The sequence below is a fragment of the Eptesicus fuscus genome, chromosome 13 (genome assembly GCF_027574615.1).
Source record: "Eptesicus fuscus isolate TK198812 chromosome 13, DD_ASM_mEF_20220401, whole genome shotgun sequence".
Lineage (NCBI taxonomy): Eukaryota > Metazoa > Chordata > Mammalia > Chiroptera > Vespertilionidae > Eptesicus > Eptesicus fuscus.
Window position 1 is genome coordinate 18,878,929 of NC_072485.1, and position 27,484 is coordinate 18,906,412.

General features: G+C 37.4%; 1 long non-coding RNA gene across 1 annotated transcript in view; it reads right to left on the bottom strand.

The window, feature by feature from the left end:
* Window positions 1-20,656: 20,656 nt before the first annotated feature.
* The window catches only part of LOC129151339 (uncharacterized), a 46,190-nt gene continuing 39,362 nt past the window's right edge, over window positions 20,657-27,484 (bottom strand). Inside the window, exons 2-3 of the long non-coding RNA XR_008558023.1 lie at window positions 21,661-21,783; window positions 20,657-20,673 (exon numbers count right to left, since the gene is read on the bottom strand). This is a non-coding gene — a long non-coding RNA (uncharacterized LOC129151339). The remainder of the gene's footprint in view (window positions 20,674-21,660; window positions 21,784-27,484) is intronic.

A 27,484-nucleotide genomic window follows, 5' to 3' on the forward strand; every position in this document is an offset into this window, starting at 1 on the left:
CCTCTGACTTACTTTCCATTACAACAATTATTCAAGGCAATCTGAGTGTTTTAATATTCTAAATGTACATGTTCTTTATTTGAGATTCTTTTTCTAATGAGGTATTTTTTCCTGGTTTTGGTGGATTAGAATGTTGAATACATGAATATGAATGATTAGGTTAGAACTTAATAAATTCTCCTTTGAAGATAATCAAAAGATTTAAATATGCTCACTTATCACATTACCAAATTATTGCAGTTCTGCATCATATTCATGGTGATTTCCTCTGAAACTACAAAATCACAGGTGGTATGACTATGTTTGTCTGGTTTACTCTGATCCTAGTCTTCAAGCAGATGGTGTTTATCAAGCCTTTCCCTCTACCAACAGGTTATTCACTTTAAAGCTGCCCCTTCAAAATCATTCCCTTAGGTGAAGACACTGGTTATGTTTATACTAGAGGCCCAGTGCATGAAAACTCATGCACTGGAGGGGAGGTCCCTCAGCCCGGCCTGCCCCCGTCACAGTCTGGAAGCCCTAGGGGTGGGAGGCGACCCAGCAATCAGGGGAAGGCGACGTCCCATCATACCTCTGCTGCTGCCACTGCCGGCAGCGCAAGCCTCGGCCGGCCCTGGTTACCTGAGCCTCGGGCGGCCTGGGTGGCTGGGTAGCCACCATCTGAGGCTTGCCTGCACCTCAGGCCAGCCCTGGGTGGCTAGGGGGCTGAGGGGACTGGGAGACTCCAGAGGCAAGCACGCAGAACAGCTGGGCCCACCTGGAGGCAGGCCCGGCCTTGCCGCATGCCTGCCACCCTGGCGGGGCTAAGGGGGACTAGGCACTATCATCTTGTGACTGTGGGTGCTGCCATCTTTGAGGGTGGGGCAGTCAATTAGCATATTCCCTCCTTATTGGCTGTGGGCACCGCCATCTTTGCGATGGCGTGAGGGTCAATTAGCATAGCCCCTCTTTATTAGATAGGCTTTTGCTCCACCAATGCTTTAGTTTCACCAACATTTCCCACATTCTGTGAATGGCATGTCTACCCTGCAATACTGGCCCCAAACAACACACTACCTTTCAAGACACAAACAATATTGCTATTTTAATTTCTAAAAAAAATAAGTCAAACCTACATGTACTTGAGGAAAAACTATAATTACTTCATGTAATTAATTACTTTTCCATACCAACAACTGTGACAATTACTCATTTTAAGAAAGTCTAATCACATTGCAGAAACTTGTTCCAGTGACATAGCCACCAACACAGGTAGGCCTGCTGTTACCATGAGGGTTTGTATGGAGACCTGTTTCATTGTGTCATAATGATGTGGTTTTTGCCACCCTAGATTCTCCTAATTTTTGGAGTTAAATAGAGATCAGCCATTAGCCCATAAGACAACTGCTGGGTGTCTATAGGCCCTCCAGGACCCTGCCATATGTGAGACGACCTGGACCAGGGTATAATAGTAAGCAAGGCCAATGACTAAAACATGGAAAAGTGGTGCAGTTCTTTATGGGGTAGCAGAATATTAAGACAATATAAGGATCAGACCTAAAGTACCTGGCATATATTGTTCCCCAAAAGAAAGAACGAAGATAATAATTTAAATATTAATTTTTAAAGCTAATACAGCAGGTCCTCAAATAAAATTGTTTCATTATAACCTTAATGAGATTCTGTAGAAACTTAGCCTTGTTTATATCAGTTAGCCTATGGTAAAATTGCTTTTGTTATACATTTTTTGCACAGCTACAAGAACATATTGGTGAAGTCCAGGGAGGACATACTGTAGTTGTAAATTGAGAAATTGCTTGAGGAACTCTGGATAGAACACAATGTAGAAATCATATCTTTCTTACAAATGTCTTCAATACTGAAAAATAATCCTCAGACCTATTTCAAAAGATTAATTTTGTGATATGGCTATTATTCATACCCAATAATAAATAAACAAAATGGAAACCTTTGGGAATCAGTTCTTCACTATAAAATTTTTCAAAAAATGCAGAATCATCTTTTAATATTTTAGAAGCAACAACTGAAATATTGTCCAAACATTGTTTTGAATATATGTCTATGGCAGTTATCATGTGACATTCCCATAAGCTATGTTAAACATTCCATTTGCTCTACATTATTTATCACTCTAAGAATATATTTTTCTACATTTTCTCTCAAAGTAGAAAAAAATCTGCTACACAAGTTTCATAATTAAATGATAATCATAACATATAATAACAAACTACTATATTACCATAAGTTACAGCAAAATACCTAGTAAAAACCTACATTGCATAAGTTCTGCACATTATTCTAGTAAAACATCTATTTGTTCTGGATTCCATGCTTTCTCCAAACATTAAGATTAATCATTTGTAGATCTGCAAGTCATATGCTCTCAATTTATTTCCTAAATGTGCAGTCCACTTAGAGCATATGGTTATGTAATATAAGTGCTTGGGGAAAAGGGAGGGAAATTGAGCAAAAAATCTTTGTAATGTGCCAAAAATATAAGCCGGCAGAGCTTGGGCTCTCTGCAAAATACAGTGTACTTCTCTCTGCTTTAATGCACTTTTCTTTCCACCTATTCAAATACACTCAATACCTCACCACCCACTCAAACCTTGGCTTTTCCTGTAGCTCTCTGGCATGAATTATTTAATAAATTAGCCAGTAGAGGATGCAAAAAAAAATCTCTAATGAAAATATGGTTCATATAAGATATTTTCTATACCATATTTTAGTTTAAGAGTTGTTTTCCAGTCTAAATGTCTGCAAACTCTGTGACTGAAGACTATGTAGGGTGGCCTTTTCCTCTGCTCCCTCCTCTTCCCTCCATCTGCCCCCCCCCCTGTCATATTCAGGACACTGCCTGACTTAGTAATATTCAATACATTTTTATAGAAAAAAATAATACCAGTGAAAGGCTACTAGGAGGTTATATGTCAATAAGGAAAGAAAATTTAACTTAGTTATGATAGGGACTGAACATTTTTATTTTTCTCTAATTACTGCCTTTAAATATTTCCTGTCAGATTTCCCTTCTCCTGCTCTCGATGGTCCCTAGTTTATTATATACTTTAAGGTATTGGAACAAGGCATGTTTTGGCTGAAAAACTGTGGCTGATTTTTAGAATACTAATGTATCCAGCATTCAGCCCTCCCCATACCAAAACTTCAGTCCCACAGCCCTCCTCTCCCCAAATCAGGTTTGTCCTGTGGCTAGGGGACCTGTGATAGGACAAACGAGTTCTTATTTTTTCCTCCCCTCCCTTCTCCTGATGACTTTTTCAGATGCCGTTGGAAATACAAAGGTTGCGAGGCTTAGTGGACTGTCACTGCTGTGAAATGCCCTTCAAGGCTATCCGCATGGCAAATGCCAGATACTAACTCTCCAGTGGGCTATGCGGGGTGGTTCTTTGGAGGCTTTTATAATCTATCATGCGGCCCTGATCCTGGATAGAGCAATCTACGCCCTCACTAATATCTTATGCTCCTGCCTCTCTCTGAGGTCTAGCCTCTAGGAATTTGCCCTCATTTTCTTCTTCTGAGGTCACTTCCTTCTGTCAGGTGGCATTGGCTCAGGCCTGGCTCCCTCTGCAGGACCAGCTTCTATCCCCCAGAAAGTCCACAACCTTTGCCCTCCCAAAGGCTGGAATTTGTCCTATCCTTTGTGACATTTTAATCTCATTCAGCCTTTAAGGATAATTAATCAAATTAGTGACAATAAATAAATTAATTAATTAATTAATTAATACAAATAAGCAGGAATTCGTTTCTACGCCCACCCTCCCAAGATTTTTCTAGCATGTTCTGCTCCATCACTCTCTCTGTTATGGACATCCAAGTTTCTGTAGCCTCGCAAGCATTTAGTGGGGGAGTGAGAGTCAGGATTTTTCTTCCAGAGGACATTGCTATTGACATATGAAGTTTCTCTGGAGCTTTATGTCTTGGCTTGAGGGAAGTGTCCTTTTGTTTCCCCTCCATGAAGAGAAAAGAAAACTCAGTCCACTTCCATCAGCTTTATATAGTCTGATGACTTCCCTTTTTACTTCACTTAACCTTCTTTAAATTTTCAATTCTCTGATTTTTTAAGCTGGGCCATATTTGATATCTTCTAGTGTCTAGCACTGTTCTTTCAAATATTGGGTCACTTAATGTGTATTGTTCTCAACTTTGAGGCTTTATTAAAACTTCTGAGATGATTAGAAAGAAATACTAGCATGTGGGAGAGGATTTTAAATAGCACAGTCCATTGGTTAAAATAGAAAGAAATGGTAACTTGCCCAAAGTTCCACAGTTTGCGGCAAAGCTAAAATTAGTACATGGCTCTCCTAATTCTAAGCTATTGTTCTTCAAATGTGCTATTTTGCATTCTGAAAGGAATAATTTATTAGGAAACTATATTTAAAACAAGGTTTTGACCAAGCAGGATAGCTTCACAGAGTATCACCTGAGTTCATGAAAAGACCACTTTATAATCAGGTCTATTTTATTACTTGAAAAAAATAAATCTCCTCAGATGGACTCCAAATAAGATTAGATTCTTGCTAATTTATTCTTCACAAAGAAAAAAAACACACAAATTCTATTGTTTTGTTTTTTCAATCCTCACCCAAGGACATGCTTTAAAAAAATTGATTTGAGAGAGAGACAGAGGGAGAGAGAGAGAGAGAGAGAGAGAGAGAGAGAGAGAGAGAGAGAGAGAGAGAGAATATGTTATCTGTTACCTCCTGCACAAATCCTGACCAGGGAACTCACAACCTGAGTATGTGCCCTGACTGGGAATCAAACCAGTGACCTTTTGGTGCACTAGATGACTCTCCAACCAACTTAGCCACACCAGCCAGGGCTCTAGTGTTTCAATTTCCTCCTCAATTCATTGCATTCTATTTGATTATAACTATTTCTTCAATTCAATATATCATCATCTTTGCCATCTTTAATTTCAAACTAATCTCCTTTTTTGGTATTTATTTCTATTGCTGGCTTCACTCTTCTCCCACATGTTGGCTCAAAACAGCAGACAAAAGCATCTTTTTGCCTCCTCTTTTAGTCCTCATATCCAAGAAATGTCAATACTATTACATAAATCCATATATTGTTTCTAATCTCCAACCCATTGTTTCCATTCTCAGTTCTTATGCCTATAATATTTCACTTTTTTCTTGGTTGGTATATTCTTTATAATTAATCATCCTCTATTATCCTATATAATAAAGAGGTAATATACAAAGTGACCCTCATGTCCTCAATTCACAAGATGGCCACCCCCACATCATCACAAGATAGCCACCCCCACATCATCACAAGATGGCAGCCCCCATGTCATCACAAGATGGCCACCCCACATCGTCACAAGATGGCAGGCAGGGGAGGGCAGTTGGGGGGGACCAGGCCAGCAGGGGATCAGTTAGGTGTCGATCATGCCAGCAGGGGAGTGGTTAGGTGTCAATTAGGCCAGCAGGGAAGGGGTTGGGGGCTATCAAGCTGGCAGGCAGAGTGGTTAGGGGCAATCAGGCAGCCAGGCAGGCGAGTGGTTAGGTGCCAGCAGTCCCGGATTATGAGAGGGATGTCTGAGGAGCCCCAGATTGGAGAGGGTACAGGCTGGGCTGAGGTACACCCCTCACCCCCAGTGCACGTATTTCGTGCACTGGGCCTTTAGTTAAACATATAATCCATATACAATTAAAAACTTATAAATATTCCTTAAAATCCAACTAACAGAATCATAGATCTAAGGATTAGAGGTGAAAAATCTATTTATATCATCTACCTTCTGACTGAGAAAGCTCTCTGAAGGTACATTTATTTTTACATTATAATCATTACTTCATACTGAAATTTCTTTATAGAGGACTGACATACTCTCTTGAGATAGAGTTAATTCTGACACTGAGCAACTATCACTGATTAGAAAAGTATTTTTAAGCAAATTAATTCTATCTCCAACTCTTATGTACTTTGATTTGTCCCTTTAGATTTTTTAGAATAATTCTAATCTTCTTATATATAAAAATTTTTTTAGCTCTTTAAAGGTAATAATTGTACGATTTAGAGGACAAGATAATAGTAAGCACAAAAGCAAAACAACAAAAATAAAAAAGGATTAAAAAAAGAAAGCCTAAGGAACCTATGAGACAATATCAGCATAAGAATATCTATATGATAGGGGTTACCAGGAGGAGAAGAGAGTGAGCAAGGGATTGAGAACTTGGTTGAAGAAATAATAGCAGAAAACTTCCCTAACCAGGTGAAGAAAAAAAATTACACAAATACAAGAAGCTCAGAAAAGGACCACACCAAGACATAGCATAATTAAAATGACAAAGGTTAAAGACAAAGAGAGAATCTTATAAGATGCAAGAGAAAGATGGTTAGTTACATACAAGGAGCTCCCATTAGCATATCAGCAGATTTCTTAATAGAAACACTTCAGGCCAGACGGGACTGTCCTGAAATATTCAAAGTAATAAAAAGCAAGAACCTGCAACCAAGACTTATTATCCAGCAGGGCTATCATTTAAAATTGAAGGTGAAATAAAGAGCTTTCTAGATCCCTCACCTCCCCCAAAAAGGCTAAAGGAGTTTATTACCACCAAACCAGTATTGCAAGAAAAGTTAAAGTGTCTCCTTTAGGAAGAAGAAATATAATAATAATAATAATGAAATAGAGAGATAGGGGGGAACAGAGGATAACAAAATCGCAATAAATTGGTACCTATCAATAATAACTTTAAATGTTAAGTGGCTTAAATGCTCCAATCAAAAGACATAGGGTAGCTGAATGGTTAAGAAAGCAAGGCCCATGTATATGCTGATTATAAGATAGCCACCTCAAAATGAAAAAGACACACAGAATAAAAGTAAAGAGATAAAAAATATTCCATGCAAATGAAAATAAACAAAACAAAAGATGGAATAGCAATACTTATATCAGACAAAATTGACTTTAAAACAAAGGCTATAGTAAGAGACAAAAAAGACACTACCTAATGGTAAAGGGAGCAATTAAATAAGAGGATATAACCTGTGTAGGCACCCAACATAGAAGCACCTAGATATATAAAGCAAATTCTGATGGGCATAAAGGGAGAGATTGACAGTAATACAATCATAGTAGGGGATTTTAACATCCTATTGACATGAGTGGATAGATCTTCCAGACAGAAAATCAACAAGGAAACAGCAGCCTAACATGACACACTAGATCAGAATGATTTAATTGATATCTGCAGAGCAGCAACATAGAATGTTCCTTTCAAGTGCACATGGAACATTTTCTAGGATAGACCACATATTAGGACACAAAACAAGTCTTAATACATTTAAGAAGATTGAAATCAAATCATAGCAAGTATCTTCTCTGACCACAGTGGTATGAAACAAGAAAAAAAACTGAAAAATACCCAAGCAGATGGAAGTTAAATAATATGTTATTAAACAATGAATGGGTTAACAATGAGATCAAAGAAGAAATTAAAAGCTATGTGGAGATAAATGAAAATAAACACATAGCAACTCAAAATCTATGAAACATAGTGAAAACAGTCCTGAGAGAGAAATTCATGGCATTACAGGCCTACCTCAAGAAGTAAGAAAAATCTCAAATAAACAATCTAACCCTACATCTAAAAGAACTAGAAAAAGAAAACTAAACAAATTGCAGAGTAAGTAGAAAGCAGGAAATAATGAAGAACGGAGTGGAGATAAATGACATAGATATAAAAAATGATACAAAAGATCAATGAAACCAAAAACTGGTTCTTTGAAAAGATAAACAAAATTGACAAAACCATGAGCCTGACTCATCAAGAAAAAAAGAGAGAACCCATATTAATAAAATCAGAAATCAAAGAGGAGAAGTAACAACTGATAACACAGAAATACAAAGGATTGTAAGAAAATACTATGAACAAGTATATGCCAAAAATTGGACAACCTGGGTGACATGGATAAATTCCTAGAAGCATGCAATCCTCCAAAATTGAATCAAGAAGAATAAGAAAATCTGAATAGACCAACTGATGCCCTACTGATGCTACATTCAATTGATCTATGTTCTTTTCACTTGGAAAATGAACAATTATTCTTTAATATATTTTATTGATTTCAGAGAGGAAGGAGAGGGAGAGAGAGATAGAAACATCAATGATCAGAGAGAATCATTGATCAGCTGCCTCCTGCATGTCCCACACTAAGGATTGAGCCTGCAACCCCAGCATGTGCCCTGACCTGGAATCAAACCCTGACCTCAGAAATTGACACTCAAACACTGAGCCTCACTGGCCTGGAATTCCTGATTATATCCTTTGCCAAATTTTACAATTTATTTTCATAAAACATCTAAAATGATCTTTTAATATGTTTTAATGCTAAAAATGTGATCTTCCTAGAATGTGATCTGGTCATTGCCTATCTATTTATTTCACCCCTAATCACTCTTCTTGTCATACATTTTCTTTATCCCTATAGCTTCTTCTCTCCTCTATATGGGTTCTTCTTCAAATACAATAAGTCTGTTTCCATTTGAAGACTTTGACCCTTGTCTTCCTCTGCTGCGGAATTTCTCCCAGATATTAATGTGGCTTGATTTTAATCAGGTGTTTATTTTTCCTTTTTTTTTTTTATTCCTCACCTGAGAATATTTTTCCCCCATTCATTTTTAGAGAGAGTAGAATGGAGAGGGAGAGACAGAGAGAAGCACTGATGTGAGAGAGATGCATCAATTGGTTGCCTCCCACATGCCCCTGACCAGGGCAGGGAGCCTGCAACTGAGGTATGTGCCCTTGACCAGAATCAAACCCAAGATCCTTCAGTCTGCAGGCCGATGCGCTATCCGCTGAGCCAAACCAGTAAGGGAGCAGGTGTTTCTTTAGAGATTTATTCAGAGAGATCTTTTTTGATCATCCCATGAAAAGTAATACCTTGGTACCCTTTCACTTTACACATCATTTACTATCTCTTTGTTAAATTCTTTTTGGAAATTATCCCTATCAGACTCTGTATTAATGTGTTTCTTGCCAAGTTGTCTATTTTTTCTCCTAAAATGTGAGTTCTTCAAGAAACTAGATTTTGTTGCTCTTATTCATTCCTATATCTTTAGTGACTAGAACAATAGGCAGTGAATTAATACTTGTTAAATTAATAGGTAAATTCATTGGGCTAAAAGATACTTAGAATTTATTAGGCCATTGGAACTGGAAATGAAAACTATTTTTAAAATGCCCCAATATACAAAACCTTTTTCAAATTATATATGCCATTCCCATTTGGAAATTTTTATCCATAGCTATGATTTTTTTAGAAGTCAGACTGAACCATAAATGAGATGAATATTACATTTTTATTTCCACTTAATCTCATTTTCAAAATCAATCAATTCCTTCAGGGATTAAGCTGAAACAATATGGATCCAGAGGACAAGGTGAAATATTCTCTCTCAATTTAGGCTTTAAACAATAATATCTCTAGCAAAGGCATCATTCACTATTTCATCTCTGAATGGCGCAAGTAGAGAGCTTTAGGAGCTCTTGAAGCTAAATCTGCCTGACCTATGTTCTGGGGGAAATGGGTCATATGAGGCCTGAGCAGCCTGATCAAAGGCACTGATGATTCACAGATTTCACATTTTCATTTTATCTTTCTTTACTTCCTTTTTTCCCCCATTGATTTTCTTCTTTCTTTCTTTCTTTCAAAATTTTACTGGCTACTTTTACAATTCCTTGAACTAACTTAGGATAATTACTGCTTCTTTAATTTAGGACTTCATTATGTCCAAAGAAGCTTCAGCTGAGTTTTTGGCATTGAAACAAAATGGAATGATCAGGTTAGAGAATCCAAAGTTATTCATCCTCTTCAGATGTTTCTGACCAGAAATTATTATAATCAGAAATATAACTTATGCCTCTCTTAACAGAAAACAAGGATCAAACAATTGTTTGCTTTCATTCTTTTATAAAATAGGCACCCATACTTATAGCAAGTCTTATGTATGAAACATCAGTAGAACAGACATTGTCTCTGTAGAGAATAAATGGTCTTGTATTCTATTTTATTTTATGGATATCCTATATAATAAAAGCCTAATATGCTAAGTGTCTGGTTATCCATTCAACCAATCAAAGCGTAATATGGTAATAATATGCTAAGGCCACTCAACCACTCGCTATGTGGTTGATGTGCACTAACCACCAGGGGGCAGACAGTCAACTGGTTGACTAGTCGCTATGATGTGCACCAGGGGGTAGATACTCCAACCAGTAGGTTAGCTTGCTGCTGGGGTCGGGCCGATTGGGACTGAGCGAGATGGGCTGGACACTCCCTGGAGCCCTCCTGCAGTCCCTTCACAGCTAGCCAACCTCCTGCGTCTCTCCCCGACCCCAATCATGCACCAGTGGGGTCCCTTGGCTTGGCCTGCACCCTCTCACACTCCGGGACCCCTCAGGGGATGTCTGAGAGCCAATTTCTGTCTGATCCCACAGGCCAGGCCGAGGGACCCCACTGGTACATGGATTTGTGCACTGGGCCTCTAGTAAGAATCATAATAGTAAAATAGGCAAGGACTGAAAAGGAAAAGATAATCACTTAAAACTATATTTATGTCCGATCTGGACCATTGGATGGTTCCATCATATTCTAAATCTATGCTGAGATTAAGATCATGCCAAAAGCACAGTCACCATCATAAGCACATCATTCGGAATAACTGAGTTCTCTGACAAATTTCAGTGTCAACACTACAGTGAGATTTAGAATGGAAAGCATTTTTTTCAAATACTAGAAAAGTTAAATATTGTTGTTAATACCTACATCAAATAAATATCACCAAATATAAAAGTTGGCAATGTTTCAAGAAATGTGTAGTTAACTTGATTGATGGTTAGCTAAATAAGATTTTCCCAAAGAGCTAAAATATACAAAAGACAATATACAACACAACAACTTTTCATTTTCACAACTAATTATACATGATTTATTTTACACATGATATACTTTCGGTATTTGAGTCCTGACAAATTTATTTAAAGCCAAGGAGAGGAGAAAATTTCCCCTGCATTTCTTCTGAATCTTGTTTTCTGCTTGTTTGGGTGCTAAATGAATGTATCCATCTCTCCATTTTAGATGCAGAATAGACCTGTATTTGAAGCAATGAGATATAGAAAAGTAGCTATTCTTGCTGATAAATGATTCAAATTACTAATGGATCCCCAGAAGATCATGCTAGGTATAAAACAATCTTCACCTTAAGTTGACATATTTCTAAGTTGTATTACTCTGATGGAAATTTATCTCTGCTTAAAAAATAATACAGTGCTCAGCTAGTGTGGCTCAGTGGTTGAGCATCGACCTATGAACCAGGAGGTCACGGTTCAATTCCTAGTTAGGGTACATGCCTGGTTGCTGGCTTGATCCCCAGTAGTAGGGGGTGTGCAGGAGGCGGCTGATCGATGATTCTCTCTCATCCATGTTTCTATCTCTCCCTGTCTGTCTCCCTCTCTCTGAAATCAATAAAAACATATTATCTACATTAATAAAAGAGAAACATGCAAAGTGACCATGACTTTGAAACGCCCACCAGCCAATCAGGAGTGAGTATGCAAATTAACCCAACAAAGATGGCGGCAGTCCCGCCCCCAGCCACTCTGGGCCTCTGGGCAGCACACATGCAGGGTGGGACGCCTACTATGAGGGGAAGGGCGGGGGGAGGAGGGAGCTACAGAAGCAGCCCTCTGGCAGGAGCGAAGACTGAAGGCAGCTATGGCCAGAGCAAAGGCCTGGGTCCCGGGTGCCAGAGGAAAACTGGTGCTGGCAGCCAGGGGAAGGAAGGCCTATTGCACAAATCTTAGTGCAATGGGCCTCTAGTAAAAAATTAAATTATAATGTAGTAAACATTCATTCACAAGTTCTCATAGATACTAAATACAATATGAATTTTTGAGCATTATTTTATAATAACAAAGAGAACCAATGTACATGATTAATTTCCCATCAGTAAAGATTTATCACTGTTGAAAATAATAATGGCAGCAAGAATCAGTGTACTTTAAGAAGCACGAGATATCTTTTATGACACTTTCTGGGTTACAAAACACTATGATACATATCACTTACTCTTCACCTAATACTTTAGTGGAAAATATTTTAAATAACTTTTATGTAAGAGAAATAACATAATAAATTGGTTAATTCTTTTTTTTAACCCCAAGAACATTGAGAACACATATTTGATATCATATTTTTAGGATGCTGAATCTACCTCTTTAATTTATGGTTTTTATCACTCCAGAAATAACAGACAATTATAGATAACTTTTAACATCTTATTTGCCATTAAGATAAAAATAACAAAATAAACCTCACTAAATTCAAGTGACACTCCCCTGCTGACAAGGAAAAATTAAATTGTCTTCTGATTAATTACATGTCTAATACTGCCAGTGCAAAGCTGATAAGAGTCAGCTTGGTTTCCTTCACTGAGGTAAGCTCATTATCATCATGACTTCCTAGGGACCAATACAATGTGCACATACATAATTTTAAATGATCATGGAGGAGCCATAATCCATTTCTCTTTCTCCCCTGCAGTAGGCAGTCAGACTTACTATTATCGGGTACCTATTTTCTGTAACACTTCTGTTTTCATTTTCCTTTTAGAGTTCTTAGGCAGCACTAGCGGACAGTGACAAAGCTCTGTGCTATTTACCACAACTGCCACCAGGAAGAAGGAGAGTATTTGTGTAAGCTTATCAATGACAGGCATTCTCTGTTCAATATTATATCAGCCTCTTGGCAGAACAAAAAACTGTCACCTCTCCAACAAAATAAATGTAACCCAATGGTGGAAAATAGGGTCAAAGCATAAGAAAAATGGTTTTTGCTGTTATTTGGTATTTTTAAAGCAATACAACTTACTTCAGAAACATCTGAAAGTAACTCAGGGGAAAGTAACTAGATATAGTTATCTAAGAAAGAGGTCACACAGCTCTGAGCAACTGCATTGCTCTCTTGTCTCACCTTCATGTTGTGTGGTGTGTTGGAAGGATTTCTATATGACACATACATTCTTCTTTTTTCTCTAGTTACCATCTATGTGACATGGAACATGTAATAGAACCTCCCAGAGTGTCATCTCTATTGAGAACAAATGATATTTTACTTGCCCAAGTACAAGAAATTGGGCCACACAAGTTTCAAATTTATTTTTAATTCTAAGATTTCTAAATTTGGTTAGGACTTTTTTAAGTTTAGAAGAGATATAAATACTAGAGGCCTGGTGCATGAAATTCGTGCACGGGGGTGTGTCTCCCTCAGACCAGCCTGCACCCTCTCCAATCTGGGACTCCTCGAGGAATGTTCGACTGCCTGTTTAGGCCCAATCCTATCAGGCAGTTGGACATCCCTCTCACATTCCAGGACTGCTGGCTCCCAACTGCTCACCTGACTGCCTTTCTGATTGCCCCTAACCATTTCTGCCTGCCAGCCTGATCACCTCCTAACCACTCCCCTGCCAGCCTGATTGATGCCTAACTGCTCACCTGCCAGCCTGATTGCCCCTAACTGCCCTCCCCTGCAGGTCTGGTCACCCCTAACTGCCCTCCCCTGCAGGCCTGGTCAACCCTAACTGCCCTACCCTGCAGGCCTGGTCCCCCCCAACTGCTCTCCCCCTGCAGGCCTGGGTCCCCCCCAACTGCTCTTCCCTGCAGGCCCGGTCGCCCCCAATTTTCTTCCTCTGCCAGCCTGGTCACCCCTAACTGCCCTCCCCTGCAGGCTTGATCGCCCCCAACTGCCCTCTCCTGCTGGCCTGATCACCCACAACTGCCCTCCTTTGCAGGTCTGGTCCCTCCCAACTGCCCTCCCCTGCTGGCCATCTTGTGGTGGCCATCTTGTGTCCACATGGGGGCAGCCATCTTTGATCACATGGGGGCAGCCATCTTGTGTGTTGGAGTGATGGTCAATTTGCATATTACTCTTTTATTAGATAGGATACCTATTTTAATAATTAAATATTCTTGAGGAGAACCTACATGGCAGTATAGGTAAATGCCTGTACTCACCGCCTCCCACAACCACATCAAAATTACAACAAAAATTCAGAACAGCCATCATCCAGAACCACCTGAAAGCCTGCTGAATGGAAGTCCTACAACTAGAGAAGTTAATAATAAAGCACGTTGAGAATGGTAAGAGGGGCAGAAGTGCAGAACGGGCTGGTCCAGCACCCATGAGTACCACTCTTTTAATCCAGAGGGAGATCGTCTCTGCAGAGGCCCCCTGGGAGGAGCAAGGGGTTCCAGTCCCACACCAGACCCCCAGCCCAGGCTTCCAGAGCTGGGAAAAGCAGTTTCCGTAACTTAAAAACAGTGGGTATTGGGGCTCAGTGACACGGAGGCTGCTGGAGACACAGCTGCTCCTCTAAAAGGGCCGGCACACTAATTGAACCTGTAAGGTCTCACTTCCTCTGAGCTTCAGCACCAGGGTGAGGCTCTGGGAGACCCAGACACATATAAGGAGGAACTGGATTGTCTGGCATCAGGGCAGGAACTCGAGGGCAGCTTTCTCCCAGACGGAGGTACTCGCAGGGGTCATTGTTCCTGTACTGGACCTCCAGGGCCACAGGGCTGACTGGCAACCATTTCTGTTTGCTTTACACTGATGACTTTCTTAGAATAAATATTAGCCACATTCCAAAAGGAGTGTAATGATTAAGAAACCCTTGGAAGGGCAATTTAAAACCTTTAGTTTTTACAGTTGAAGTTTAAACATGGAGATTGAATAAAAAACAATTTACAAAGAGCTAAGGAATGTGGGTGAAGTTATTTACAAATTTAAAGATAAATCCTGAACCATACTGTCTCCTCCCAATCATCACCTCTATATATATTTGGAGGATAATACATCTCTGAAGGACAATTTGAAAACACAAAAACAATAACATGGATTTGGGTTCAGATATTGAAATGTTGATGCTTCTTGTCACAAACAAATTCAGAACTAGGCTATAGTAATTATGAATCCTCCAACAAATGTTTTTACACATTCTATTATGAAAAGTTTCAATTTTATTTAATTATTACATATTGATAAAAATAGCTTTCTGATGATAAAGTTTTGGGTTGGTTTTAAGCTCAGCTAATGTGGGTAGATTACAGTGCTCTTACAGTCATTGTTTTTGAAATAAAGCTAGAGAAATATTCCATCTTCCTTTTTAAAATTTATCTTTATTGTTGAAAGTATTACAGATGTCCCCTTTTTTCTCCCATTGCCCCCTCTCCACCCACCACCAGCCCCCTCCCCAGGCCTTCACCACACTATTGTCTATGTCCATGGGTTATGTTTATATGCATATAAGTTCTTTGGTTAATCTGTCCCCACCCCCAATGCACCCCTGCCTTCCTTCTGAGATTCCTCAGTCTGTTCCATGTTTCTATGTCTCTAGATGTATTTCATTTGTCAGTTTATTTTGTTCATTAGATTTCACATACAGTATGAGTGAGATTATGTGATACTTGTCTTTCTCTGACTGGCTTATTTCACTTAGCATAATACTCTCCAGGTCCCTCCATGCTGTCTCAAAGGGCAAGAGATCCTTCTTTTTTACAGCTGCATAGTATTCCATGATGTAAATGTACCACAGCTTTTTTATCCACTTGTCTACTGATGGGCACTTGGGCTGGTTCCAGATCTTAGCTATTGTAAATGGTGCTGCTGTGAACAGAGAGGTGCATATATTCTTTCTGATTTGTGTTTCAGGATCCTTAGGATATATTTCTGCAAGTGAGATCACTGGGTCAAATGGCAGTTTCATATTTAATTTTTTAGGAAACTCCATTCCGTTATCCTAATGGCCACACCCGTCTGCATTCCCACCAGCAATGTACTAGGGTTCCCTTTTCTCCACATTCTTGCCAGCACTTGGCATTCGTTGATTTGTTGATGGTAGCCATTCTGACAGGTGTGAAGTGATACCTCAATTGTTATTTTAATTTGCATCCCTCTGATGATTAGTGACTTTGAGCATGTTTTCATATGTCTCTTGGCCATCTGCATGTCCACTTTGTTAAAGTGTCTATTTAGGTCCTTTGCCCACTTTTTAAATTGGATTGTTTGTCTTTCTTTTGTTAAGTTGGTTGAGTTCTCTATATATTTTGGAAATTAACCCCTTATCAGATGTATCATTGTCAAATATGTTCTCCCATACAGTGGGCTCCCTTTTCATTTTGTTGATGGTTTCTTTTGCTGTGCAGAAGCTTTTTATTTCGATGGAGTCCCATTTGTTTATTTTCTCTTTAGTTTTCTTTGCCTTAGAAGATGTATTGGCAAACATATTGCTACAAGAGATGTCTGAGATTTTGCTGCCTATGGTTTATTCTAGAATTTTTATGGTTTCACAACTTACATTTAAGTCTTTATCCATTTTGAATTTATTCTTGTGTATGGTATAAGTTGGTGGTCTAGTTTCTTTCTTTCTTTTTTTTTTTTTTTGCATGTACCTGTCCAATTTCCCAACTCAAAAGTTCTGCTACTGGCCACTTCCTTTATGATAATGTTCTGTTATCACTCTTTCCTAGAGTCTCTCCAAACTTATAACTCACCTTTGATTCTTTTCAACCTATACTTTCTCTTGTCCTTTAGAAGCACTTGCTTCTTAGAATCTCTTCCTTGCCTTATGACTCATTTTCATATACATAATGCTTGGGTAATTATTTCCCTTCCCAGACCTCTAAATTCATCCCTGTAATCATAAATTGCAAATTTATTTTTAGATCAGTTATCTTTCCTAAACTTTAGACATTTTCACCTGAGTCAATAACAGACAGATATGTGAAACTTAACATGTGCATTTTTTATCTTTTATTCACTACTAGAGGCCTGGTGCATGAAATTTGTGCACAGGGGTGGTGAGTAGTGTTCCTCAGCCCAGCCTGCACCCTCTCCAATCTGGAATCCCTCTCACAATCCAGGATTGCTGGCTCCCAACTGCTTGCCTGCCTGATTATCCCTAACCGCTTCTGCCTGCTAGCCTGATTACCCCCTAACCACTCGCCTGCCAGCCTGATTGACACCTAACTGCTCCCCTACCATCATGATTGCCCCCAACTGCCTTCCCCTGAAGGCCTGGGTCCCTCCAACTGTCCTCCCCTACAGACCTGGTCCCCCCCCCCCCCCCCCCGCCAATTGCCCTCCCCTGCAGGCCTGGGTCCCTCCAACTGTGCTCCCCTGCTGGCCTGATAGCCCACAACTGCCCTCCCCTGCAGGCCTGGGTCCCTCCAACTGTGCTCCCCTGCTGGCCTGATAGCCCACAACTGCCCTCCCCTGCTGGCCATCTTGTGGCGGCCATCTTGTGTCCACATGGGGGTGGCCATCTTTGTGTTGGAGTGACTGTCAATTTGCATATTACCTCTTTATTAGATAGGATATCTCTTACATTATTTAGTATCCAAGTAAATGGCAATATTATCTAGACCTATAAGTAAAATAAAAACTTAACTATTTTCTTATAGATAAAATATTAATCATTTACCAAGTCCTATATATTTTATTGTCAAAATATATTTGAAACTTTCATCTCTTATTAATTCCCTTAAATATTGTCTTATTTTAGGACCTAATCATATAGTGTAACTGATTACTTTTTAAATTTGCATACATTAAGGTTTCTCTGTGCTATAAAGTTCAATTGGTTTTGATAAATGCTTAATGTCACATACACTAGTATAGTATCATACAGAATAATTTCACCACCCAAAAAATGGCATATGTGTCATTCACCCATTCAATCTTCTCCTGACTTCAATCCCTGGCAATCACTGATTTACACAGTCTCTATAGTTTTGCCCTTTTCAAAAGATCATATAAATGGAACCATACAATATGTGGTCTATTCAGACTGTCTTTTTTTCATTGAACAATGTGCATATTAGAATTCACCCATGTTTTTGCATGGTGTAATAGTTCATTATTATTTATCACTGAAAAGTACTACAACATATGAAATTTCCACAGTTTACTTTTCCATTTACTTATTAAAGGACATCTCTTTTGTTTCCAGTTTTGGGTGATTATTCATAAAACTCCTATAAACATTTATGTGCAGGTATTTTTGTGTGAGCAGAAGTTTTAAAGAACCAATTCTATATAATAAAAGGCTAATATGCAATCGATCTAACGGTGGAACAACCGGTTGCTATGATGTGCACTGACCACCAGAGGGCAGATGCTTAACACATGACCTGCCCCGTGGTGGTCGGTGCACTCCCACAGGAGGAGTGCCACTCAGCCAGAAGCCCTGAGCCAAGTTCATGGCTAGGGAGCGCAGAGGCAGTGGCGGGAGCCTCTCCTGCCTCTGCAGCAGCGCTAAGGATGTCCGACTGATGGCTTAGGCCCTCTCCCAAGAGCAGGCCTACGCCATCAGTCAGACATCCCCCGAGGGCTCCTGGACTGCGAGAGAGCACAGGCCGAGCTGATGGACCCCCCTGAGTGCATGAATTTTGTGCACTGGGCCTCTAGTATTGTATAATTTCATTTATATAAGGTACCCAGAATAGGGAAATAGTAGAATAAAGGTACAAAGTACTGGAATAGAAGTTACCAGGAGTTGTGGGGAGGGGGAAGGAATGAGAAGTTATTATTCAATGGGTACATAGTTTCTATTTGGGATGATGAAACTTTCTGGAGATAGACAGCGGTGATGGCTGGACAACACTGTGAATGTACTTATGCCACTGAAGTATACACTTAATATGATTAAAATTGTAAACGTTACATTATATACATTTCATCACAATAAAAATGTATGTATAAAAATAAAACACAATCATGTAGGTACATGCGTAGGAGTCCAATTACTTAATTATTTGGCAAGACCATTTAGCTTTGTAAACACTGCGCAATCCTCTTCCAAAGTGGCTGCACCACTTTTTCTTCCAGCAATGAGTGAACATTGCTGTTTTCTGTATCCTCACCAGCAATTGGCATTGTTTTTACTGGTTCGTTTTTTTTAGATCTTAGCCATTCTGATATATGTAGTGGTATCTCATTGTTTTGATTGAGTACATTGTTAATATGAGTTTGTATATTCTTGTGAAATCTGTCAGACTTTTATGGCTCTCAGCCAACTTGTAAACATAGTGTTGTGTTTCCTAGTTATAAACACCCAACATAATCCATCCATTAAGAAATAAAAAAAATAGCCTTGGCCAGTGTTGCTAAATGGTTAGAGCATGGGCCTGTGCACTGAAGGATCTCAGGTTCGATTTCCGGTCAAGGGCACATACCTGGGTTGAGGGCTCACTTCCCGCCTTTGGTTAGGGCTTATGTGGGAGGCAACCAATTGATGTGTCTCTATCACATCAACGTTTCTCTCTCTCTCTTCCCTCTGCCTCCCTTCCACTCTCTCTGAAGAGCAATGAAAGAAATAATAATAATAAATTAATTAAAATAAATAAAACAAATAGGAGATACAGCCTGGATCATCTCTCATTTCTTTAATAGGTTTTGCTGGTTCAAAGAGCAAATGTGCTCATGCCCTATAGTTTAATTTTCCTCATTTTCCGTAGGAGTAATCAAGTCAATGTGCTAAACACATCCTCTAATACGACACTCATAAACAAATAAAGGCAGTACCTACAGAAAACTATAGCATAAAATGCTAAATAGTAAATATTGAAGGTAAGTATTAACGAGTAACAAGAGTAAAATAAAGACTGTACCTCTAGAATAATTTCTTAAAATAAGAAGGTAAAGGGGAAAGTTTTGAATATAATTATCCTTGAAAACTGATTCTTTCAAGTATCTAATCAATTATAAACAGATATCTACAGCAGAGAAAAAATTAATCAGTTTTTAAAAATAAGTTATAGGTGCTTAATATTAAATACAGGTGCTTAAAAATCAAATTTCATGTAAAAATGAGAAATGTCCTTTGTTTTCAACTTTTTACCAGTTTTGTCTACAATATTTGAGTAGTAACTTACCTCCAAACTCAGCCTCATATTCCTACCTTTCAATGTTTCATTTTACTCTATGAAAAGAACAGCATTTTGGTTCCCCTATGAGCTGGAAGCCTAGAAATTATCAGGCCGAATATTTTCATCTTTGCACAACCACAGGGTAATCTCTCCTTTGAGATTTATCTCCCAGATAAATGGTCTGGGAGAATAATGTTGGACCAATACAAGAAAATAAAGCTTGGGGGTGATTTTACAGACCAATACTCTCTCTCCACCAAGTATTGCCAGATTAATAAATAAAAACACTGGACACCCGTTACATTTAAATTTTAAATAAAATAAAATGTTGCATGGAACATACTGAAACTAAAAAAAAAAAATTACTTGTTGTTTATTGAAATTCAAACCTAATTGGGCAGCCTTTATTTTATCTCACAGCCTATCTCCAGTCCCTTCAGTTAGTTTAGAAGTACAAAAGGTAAATAATGTTGGAAAGGTACAAGAGAAATATAATAGATCTGCTGGGAAGATCATAAAACTGCAGAGAAAGAACCTAAATAGGATAAAATGTTTGAAGACTATTTCTTTTTTTTTAGGTAATTATAATAATATACCAGGGTTTTCATTTAACTTTAAATATCTCTGAAGGTATTTACTTATTTTTCACAGATGCTCTATCAACATTTTATAGAGGTCTTACCTTACCTTTCATGTCTCTTCTTAAACCTGTTTTTTCCTGGAAGAAATGGTGCTCATATATAATAACAATATATTAATACTCTTTTGTTATTTTTATAGTTAATTACTAGTATTTCAACATGAAAGAGGTTTTATCTATATTTTAAAAGCCTGAAATACATGTAAATATGTACATTTAAACATATAACATGCATTTATTATGACTGAAATAATATATTTATATCAGTATATAAAGATATTCCTTTGAATTTCAAACAAAGTTTTGAGCCCAACCTAAATTGAGGATGACTTTTTGGCTTTAAAGAGAATCACCCATCATATGTAGTTGAAGTTACATTGATAGTACTTAATAAAAGATCACAGTCACTGAGTTAAATCTAGTCACTGGAATGTTACATGTATAGCATTTACATCATCACTACAACGTAATTTATAGAAATTCTTAAATTTAAACCAAAAGTCTTCTGGCATATTAATTCTTAGCATTATGATAGTATTACTCCCCCAAAAACCATAAACTACTTTTGCAGAATAAAATTTCTCACTTTAGATCTAAAATATAGAACAATAAAATTTATCAAAACAAAGTTAGAGAAGCCAAGACAATGACAAAAAAACCATTGTGTTAGAGACACCCATAAATGATTGTGTGTGTGTAATAAAGCCAGCATGATTCTGCTTTTATGTGGTGAAACTTAGCATGATAATGAGATTTCTTTATAATTACCTGCTACAAATTATAAATATATATATTACCAAATATTCTGAAGGCTAACTATGATTTATATTATAAATGAAAATCAATGACATGAGGTGGCTATTCATCTTCTTAACATGTATGTAGCATTTTTCTAAGTATCTTATTAAGAGTTTTATATGACTCTTTGCAATCTAACAAAGGTTTAAGGGCTGTGTTTCTTTTGTTGAAAGGATGAATACTAATATATTTAAAAGAACACCTGAAGACATGTAATGAAGGCTTTTATATATGTTCATTATCTGATGCAGAAAGCAGGATTTTTACCTGAAAGACACCCAGCGACTGACAGAAACAGGATTAGTTTCCAAGAGGAAGCCATGTTCTCCACTAAAATCTCCGTGTTGCAGCGTGTTAAGCAGCTCTAACGTTTCTTCATTAAAGAATGCCCTGTTGAGATAGATAACAGTTTTCAAAAACTCAGAAAGTAAACAAAAACGTGAATGCAATCCTATTTAAAATTTTCATAATAAAATGGTAAATAGCTCTTAGCGTTAAGGTCAGATTAATATATATATTTTGATATTGACAACAATAATACAATTTCTATTAGAATTTAAAGTGTAACACAAAAAACTTTAGAGAAGTGATAAACTTTCCCTACCACATTTATTTATATTGAATACTTGCCTGCACATAATAAAAACATCAGGCTCTAATGGAGATGATTTTTCCCCCCACAGGGAATGTATAAAAGCTATATTTATTACATTAGACAAATTACTGGACTAGAAAAATATGGTAGAGAAACCAGTTACATTAATATATCTTCCTCTAGTCTAGAACGTAACTAATGATCAATTAGCCAAGTGACTTTACACATGTGCCTCTAGCTCATCTCAACCTCTATAGGGAATTTTTCTCACTTAATTATTAATGTCAACTGCCATTGTTTATAACTCCTGTGATCATCTATACGGTGTTATCGGTCCCTCCTTTGGTGAGCTATTTCTCTCAGCATCTTTTCCTAACCAAACCTCAGGGAAATAAGGATTTTCATGAATATTTAAATTTTTTGTCTGATGCCATTTTTATAACAATAATTACTATAGCACATTAATAACCTTTGGTTCCTTTCTGTGTTCTGAAAGATACAAGACACATTAAAAATGTAAAATTCTAGCATGAAACTTCCTGCAAGAACTTGACAGATGTCTGTTAGAGATTTCTAAAATAAACAAGTAACTTCTGAGTTTTCAGGTGTCAGTGCAGTCCTTCTAGGCCGGAAGCGATTAAATTGAGAAACAATTGTATAGTATATTCATGACTTTTAAATAACAATTTTTTTCTTGGCAATTGGTTTCTCTTATAGACTCAGAGGTTATATCTATCTTTTAGAAAACATCTTTAAAATATAGATAAACATCCCCACTTCTTGCTAAGTTATAATTTAATATAGTTATACCCAAAGAGGGAAATATCTTATTAGTCTTCTACCTTAATAATGTTAATACCATTAATTCCATTTTATTTATACTTTTAAATCTAAGCCTTGGTAAGCTATTTTATTTACATGGCTAGGGATCAGTAATGGAGAAGAAAGGTAATGAGTTACTAATGGTTGATTCCTAGCCACCCCTTCAACAGATATATTTATTATTAATTTTCTTCCAAGTAAATCAGAAATAAATACAATTTGAAGAAAAATAATAATTTATCACTAATATTTTTACAGTTTAAAACATTTTTATTTTTATTCACTGATTTTTTCAGAAAGAAAATCAGCACTTCATACAATTAGAGACTTAAAGTTGCTAGAACTATGAATATGATTCATGAGAACTGCATATTTAAATTGGTGAATTTCAACCCACAATGTGAGTTCTGAGGAGCCACTATAGTTTTGCTTAACTTGTTTTGATGAGCTTCTGCTCAGCCCATGTTACTCAAACTGGTATTTCCCTCTTTATTTACAATTTCCTCTATTGTCTTAAATATATGCTTACATGCACACACACATACATGTACCCATATTCACAGAAATTAATCATAGGAGAGAGACACATGGATTGGTTGCCTCCCTGACAGAGGCCAGGGATCGAACCTGCAACCCAGGTACCTGCCCTTGACCAGAAATTGAACACCCAACACTTCAGTCCATGGGCACTCTAACCACTGAGACAAATGACCCAGGGCAGGATGCATATCTTAACTGAGACTAACAGTTGTACATTAAACTGTTGTTATTCATGGAGAAATTGAAAGCTGTAAATTCTAATTTGGCAACTTTTAATCAAATACAACAAAAGACCCTCCCACTTTAAAAAGACCTTATTTCAGTGCTTATACTATTTATCCATTATCATCTGTGATACTCAAAGAAAAATATATGAAATGACATCATATTACTTTGCATTTTTCCCTTGGTTATTACAAATATTTACAAGTAAAGTAAAATAAGCAGAGCATTGCTTTAGTATTAAGCCATACATTATAAATAATACATGCATTGTGCAGTTGATTGCATAGACAAGTATTTAAAAATATCACATCTTTACTGGAGTCTGAAATAAGATTACTAAACATATGCTATATAAATAAATCAAGTGACAGCATGTTGCCACCTAAATATAAATTAGTTACTTTTTTTCTGAAAGATGCATATAGAAAACTGCTTTCTTGTTAATGATGTGTGCATGTGAGTGTGTAAAGATATTAAGAGAGAGAGAGAAAAAATTCTATTATTGCCTGCTGATCTCTCTCCATTTCTGTAGAAACAATTTCCTATAGTTGGGCCACTTTTAGGCTATCACATTGCAGTTAGAATTATATTTTAATAACATAAATCAGGCTATATTATTTCCCTGTTTTGGTGGTTTATTTTTAAAATAAAATCCAAATTGCTTATGTGGTCTATAAGACCATTTTTAAACTGGTCCCCTCCTAACTTCCTGATTTCATCTTCTAGCATTCTGTACTTCAGTCCCACCACACTGATTTTCTTGTTGCTCATCAAATATGTCAAGCATTCATCATCTCACTGCTTCTTTTGCTCCGTGATCAACAGTTTTAACCCTACTGCATATCTTCAAATCTTTGAAGATGGCTCCTCAATTCTTCTTGAACATTCTCCTTAAAATGGCAAGCCACCCCAACCATTTCTGTGAGCTTTGCCACTGGATTTTACTGCATTGTCCCTGCTCTGTTTCTCTTCTTAGCAATTATCAGTATTACTGGGATGTAATATCCATAAACGCAAGACTGTCTTCTTCACCTTTGTAGACACAGCAACCAGAACACATACTGTGCCTGTTTCCAGTAGGTATTAAATTAATCTTTTTGAGTAATAATTATTAAATAAACTGGAGCCTCTCATAAGCAATTTATTTGGCAAGAGACAATACAAGAAAGATAAATCACTATTCCTTAAATTTTCCATAATAGTAACAGCCACCATCTATGTAATTCTATGTGCCAGGCACTGTGTTATGCACTTTACTAACACAACCTCTGTTAAGTAACTTGACATCTCTTTTTTTTATATGTAGTATATATATTTTTATTGATTTCAGAGAGGAAGGAAGAGGGAAAGAGAGATAGAAACATCAGTGATGAGAGAGAATCATTGATTGGCTGCCTCCTGCACACCCCCCACTGGGGATCGAGCTTGCAACCTGGGCATGTGCCCCTGACTGGAATCAAACCCAGGACCCTTCAGTCCACAGGCTGCCGCTCTATCCACTGAGCAAAACCAGCTAGGGCTTAACATCTCTTATTTATGAAGATAACTGGCCAAGATTACATAACTAGGAAAAGCCAGAACAGATGTAAAAGTAATATCGACCTTTCAGCGACATCATCTCTTACAAAAGAACTTGGTGGCAATGTCTACAAAGTCTCCAGAAGCTCTCATCTGCCTCAATCAGGGCTGGTACTGAGTTAATAAAAAATCAGTTAAAAATCATGCACTCATAACTTAAATGTTGTGACTGAATTAATATAATATAACGCTACATTATTGGGCCAATCTTATATAAGAATTATATTTTTTATGTGATAGTATTCTGGTGGAAAAATTCTTTTCTTTTATTTTATTTTAACATCATGAGTCTTTTAAAAATACACATCCTGCCTGTAATGTGTCATATATGATTTTTATTTTCTTTAAAGTGGTGTAGAAACATGTGAAGTAGTCTGATGATAGCATTCCTGAAGGTTTCTGTTATTTTTATACAGTTTCTCGCATACATATAATATAGTAACATTGCTTAAGTCATTCATTTTATTGAATTTGTTCAAAACTATTAGCATTGGGGTTTTTTCATACAGACAATACTCTCATTCTTGGTGCACTCATAAGTCATTTCTCTGCATAATGTTTATTTGAATTACTTAATAACATAAACATGTACACCCTCCATGAACAGATGGAGGAGATAATAAAGAATGTCAATTACTTGGCAAATAAGAACAGTGGGTGTGGCCAGTATGGCTCAGTGGTTGAGCGTCGACCTATGAACCAGGAGGTGACAGTTTGATTCCCAGTCAGGGCACATGCCCTGGTTGTGGGTTCGATCCCCAGTAGGGGGCGTGCAAGAGACAGCCAATCAATGATTCTTTCTCATCATTGATGTTTCAATTTCTTTCTCCCTCTCCTTTCCTCTCTGAAATCAATAAAAACATATTAATTTTTTTTAAATAAAGAACAGTGGAAGTTGAGTAAAAGTGTTTCTATTTTGATTAGTATGTAATAGAGCTATAATAAGAGGGATTTGGAATTAAGTTTGGTTGAAAAGAATAAAATGAGCAAATATCTCTTTTTCTCTGTACCTTATTCTCTGTCTCAACTCTTTGCTAAGACTGGGACTAGTGGCACTTTCGCCTGGAATAAGAGTCCTTTCCAGGCTGAGCAAGGCCAAGGCGAGGCTCACAGAAAAGTAATATTGAAAAAAAGCCTTTATGAGAAATTGTATTCTACATGTCCTTGAAGTTTTCTACCCCAATGCACCTGGACAAAATATAGATAATAAAACCCAACAGAAGATCTAGCAGAGAAACAAAAGAATGTGTGTTTGTTTTGTCATGCTGGCTATCTTACATCCCTTGAGGACCATGCAGCCATGTCAGGAGGTGGATGAACAGAATTCTCACTTTCAAACATAACCAGAGTGAGTTATGATATTGTGAATCACAACAAAATAAATTATATTTTGTGTCCTTGACCATGTACTATGGGCTATAGATGGAAATCTGAGCTCATAATGTTTAGACATTTTGGAGATACTAGTATTTTTTAATATGATTTTTGACAGTGTAATTAAGCATACTTCTGCTCTATCTTTCTCATCTTTTTAAAACTAAGAACATTTTTTTTTTACCTTAACAGAATTTTCCCTGCAGGAAAGTGTACATACCGCAAAGATTTAAGAAAGAGAATCACTAGTCTTTTCAGACCTTAAGTCAACTTTGTACTTTTATTTAAAACACAAGGTTATTTAATACTACGTAGTGCATTTAATAAAGGCAGAAATCAGGGGGAAAAAGACACTGACTCTAGGAATATGGTGTCAGACATATTCCATAATTCCTGTCATCTGGTGATGGACATAGGAGAAGGGTAAAGACAGAGCGGCGGCTCATTGAGCCTGATGCCAGCCGCCATGTAAACTCTGACAGGACTTGTGTGGGATGGTGAGCACCATCCATGGCCAGGTGACAGCACATTTCCCCTTCTGGTAATATGGGAAGTAGGTGCCATGACAAAATTGAGTTCTTAAAATATTACAAATTATATTGTAAAATATTTTTAAATACCTCAATAAACTGATTCAAAAGGAATAAAACTTACTAAAGATCAAAACTAGATAACAGCAGCAAGCTGAGACATGAAGCTAACTTTCACTGTTAGGCCACTTACTAAATTCCAATCAACTTTAGGTCAGTGTTTACAGCTTGTCCGAATGTGTGGGACCAAAAAGAAAGCCTAGGGCCACATAAGGTAAAAATAAAAATTAAAAAATTCTATACCGGGGTGCCCAAATGTAAGTCTACCATTATGAATGTGTAAAACACAGAGTTTATTCTTGTATTATTATTTCTTAATTATTGTGTTATTCATTTGTATTATAATTGTAAGCCTACTTTTGCCCAC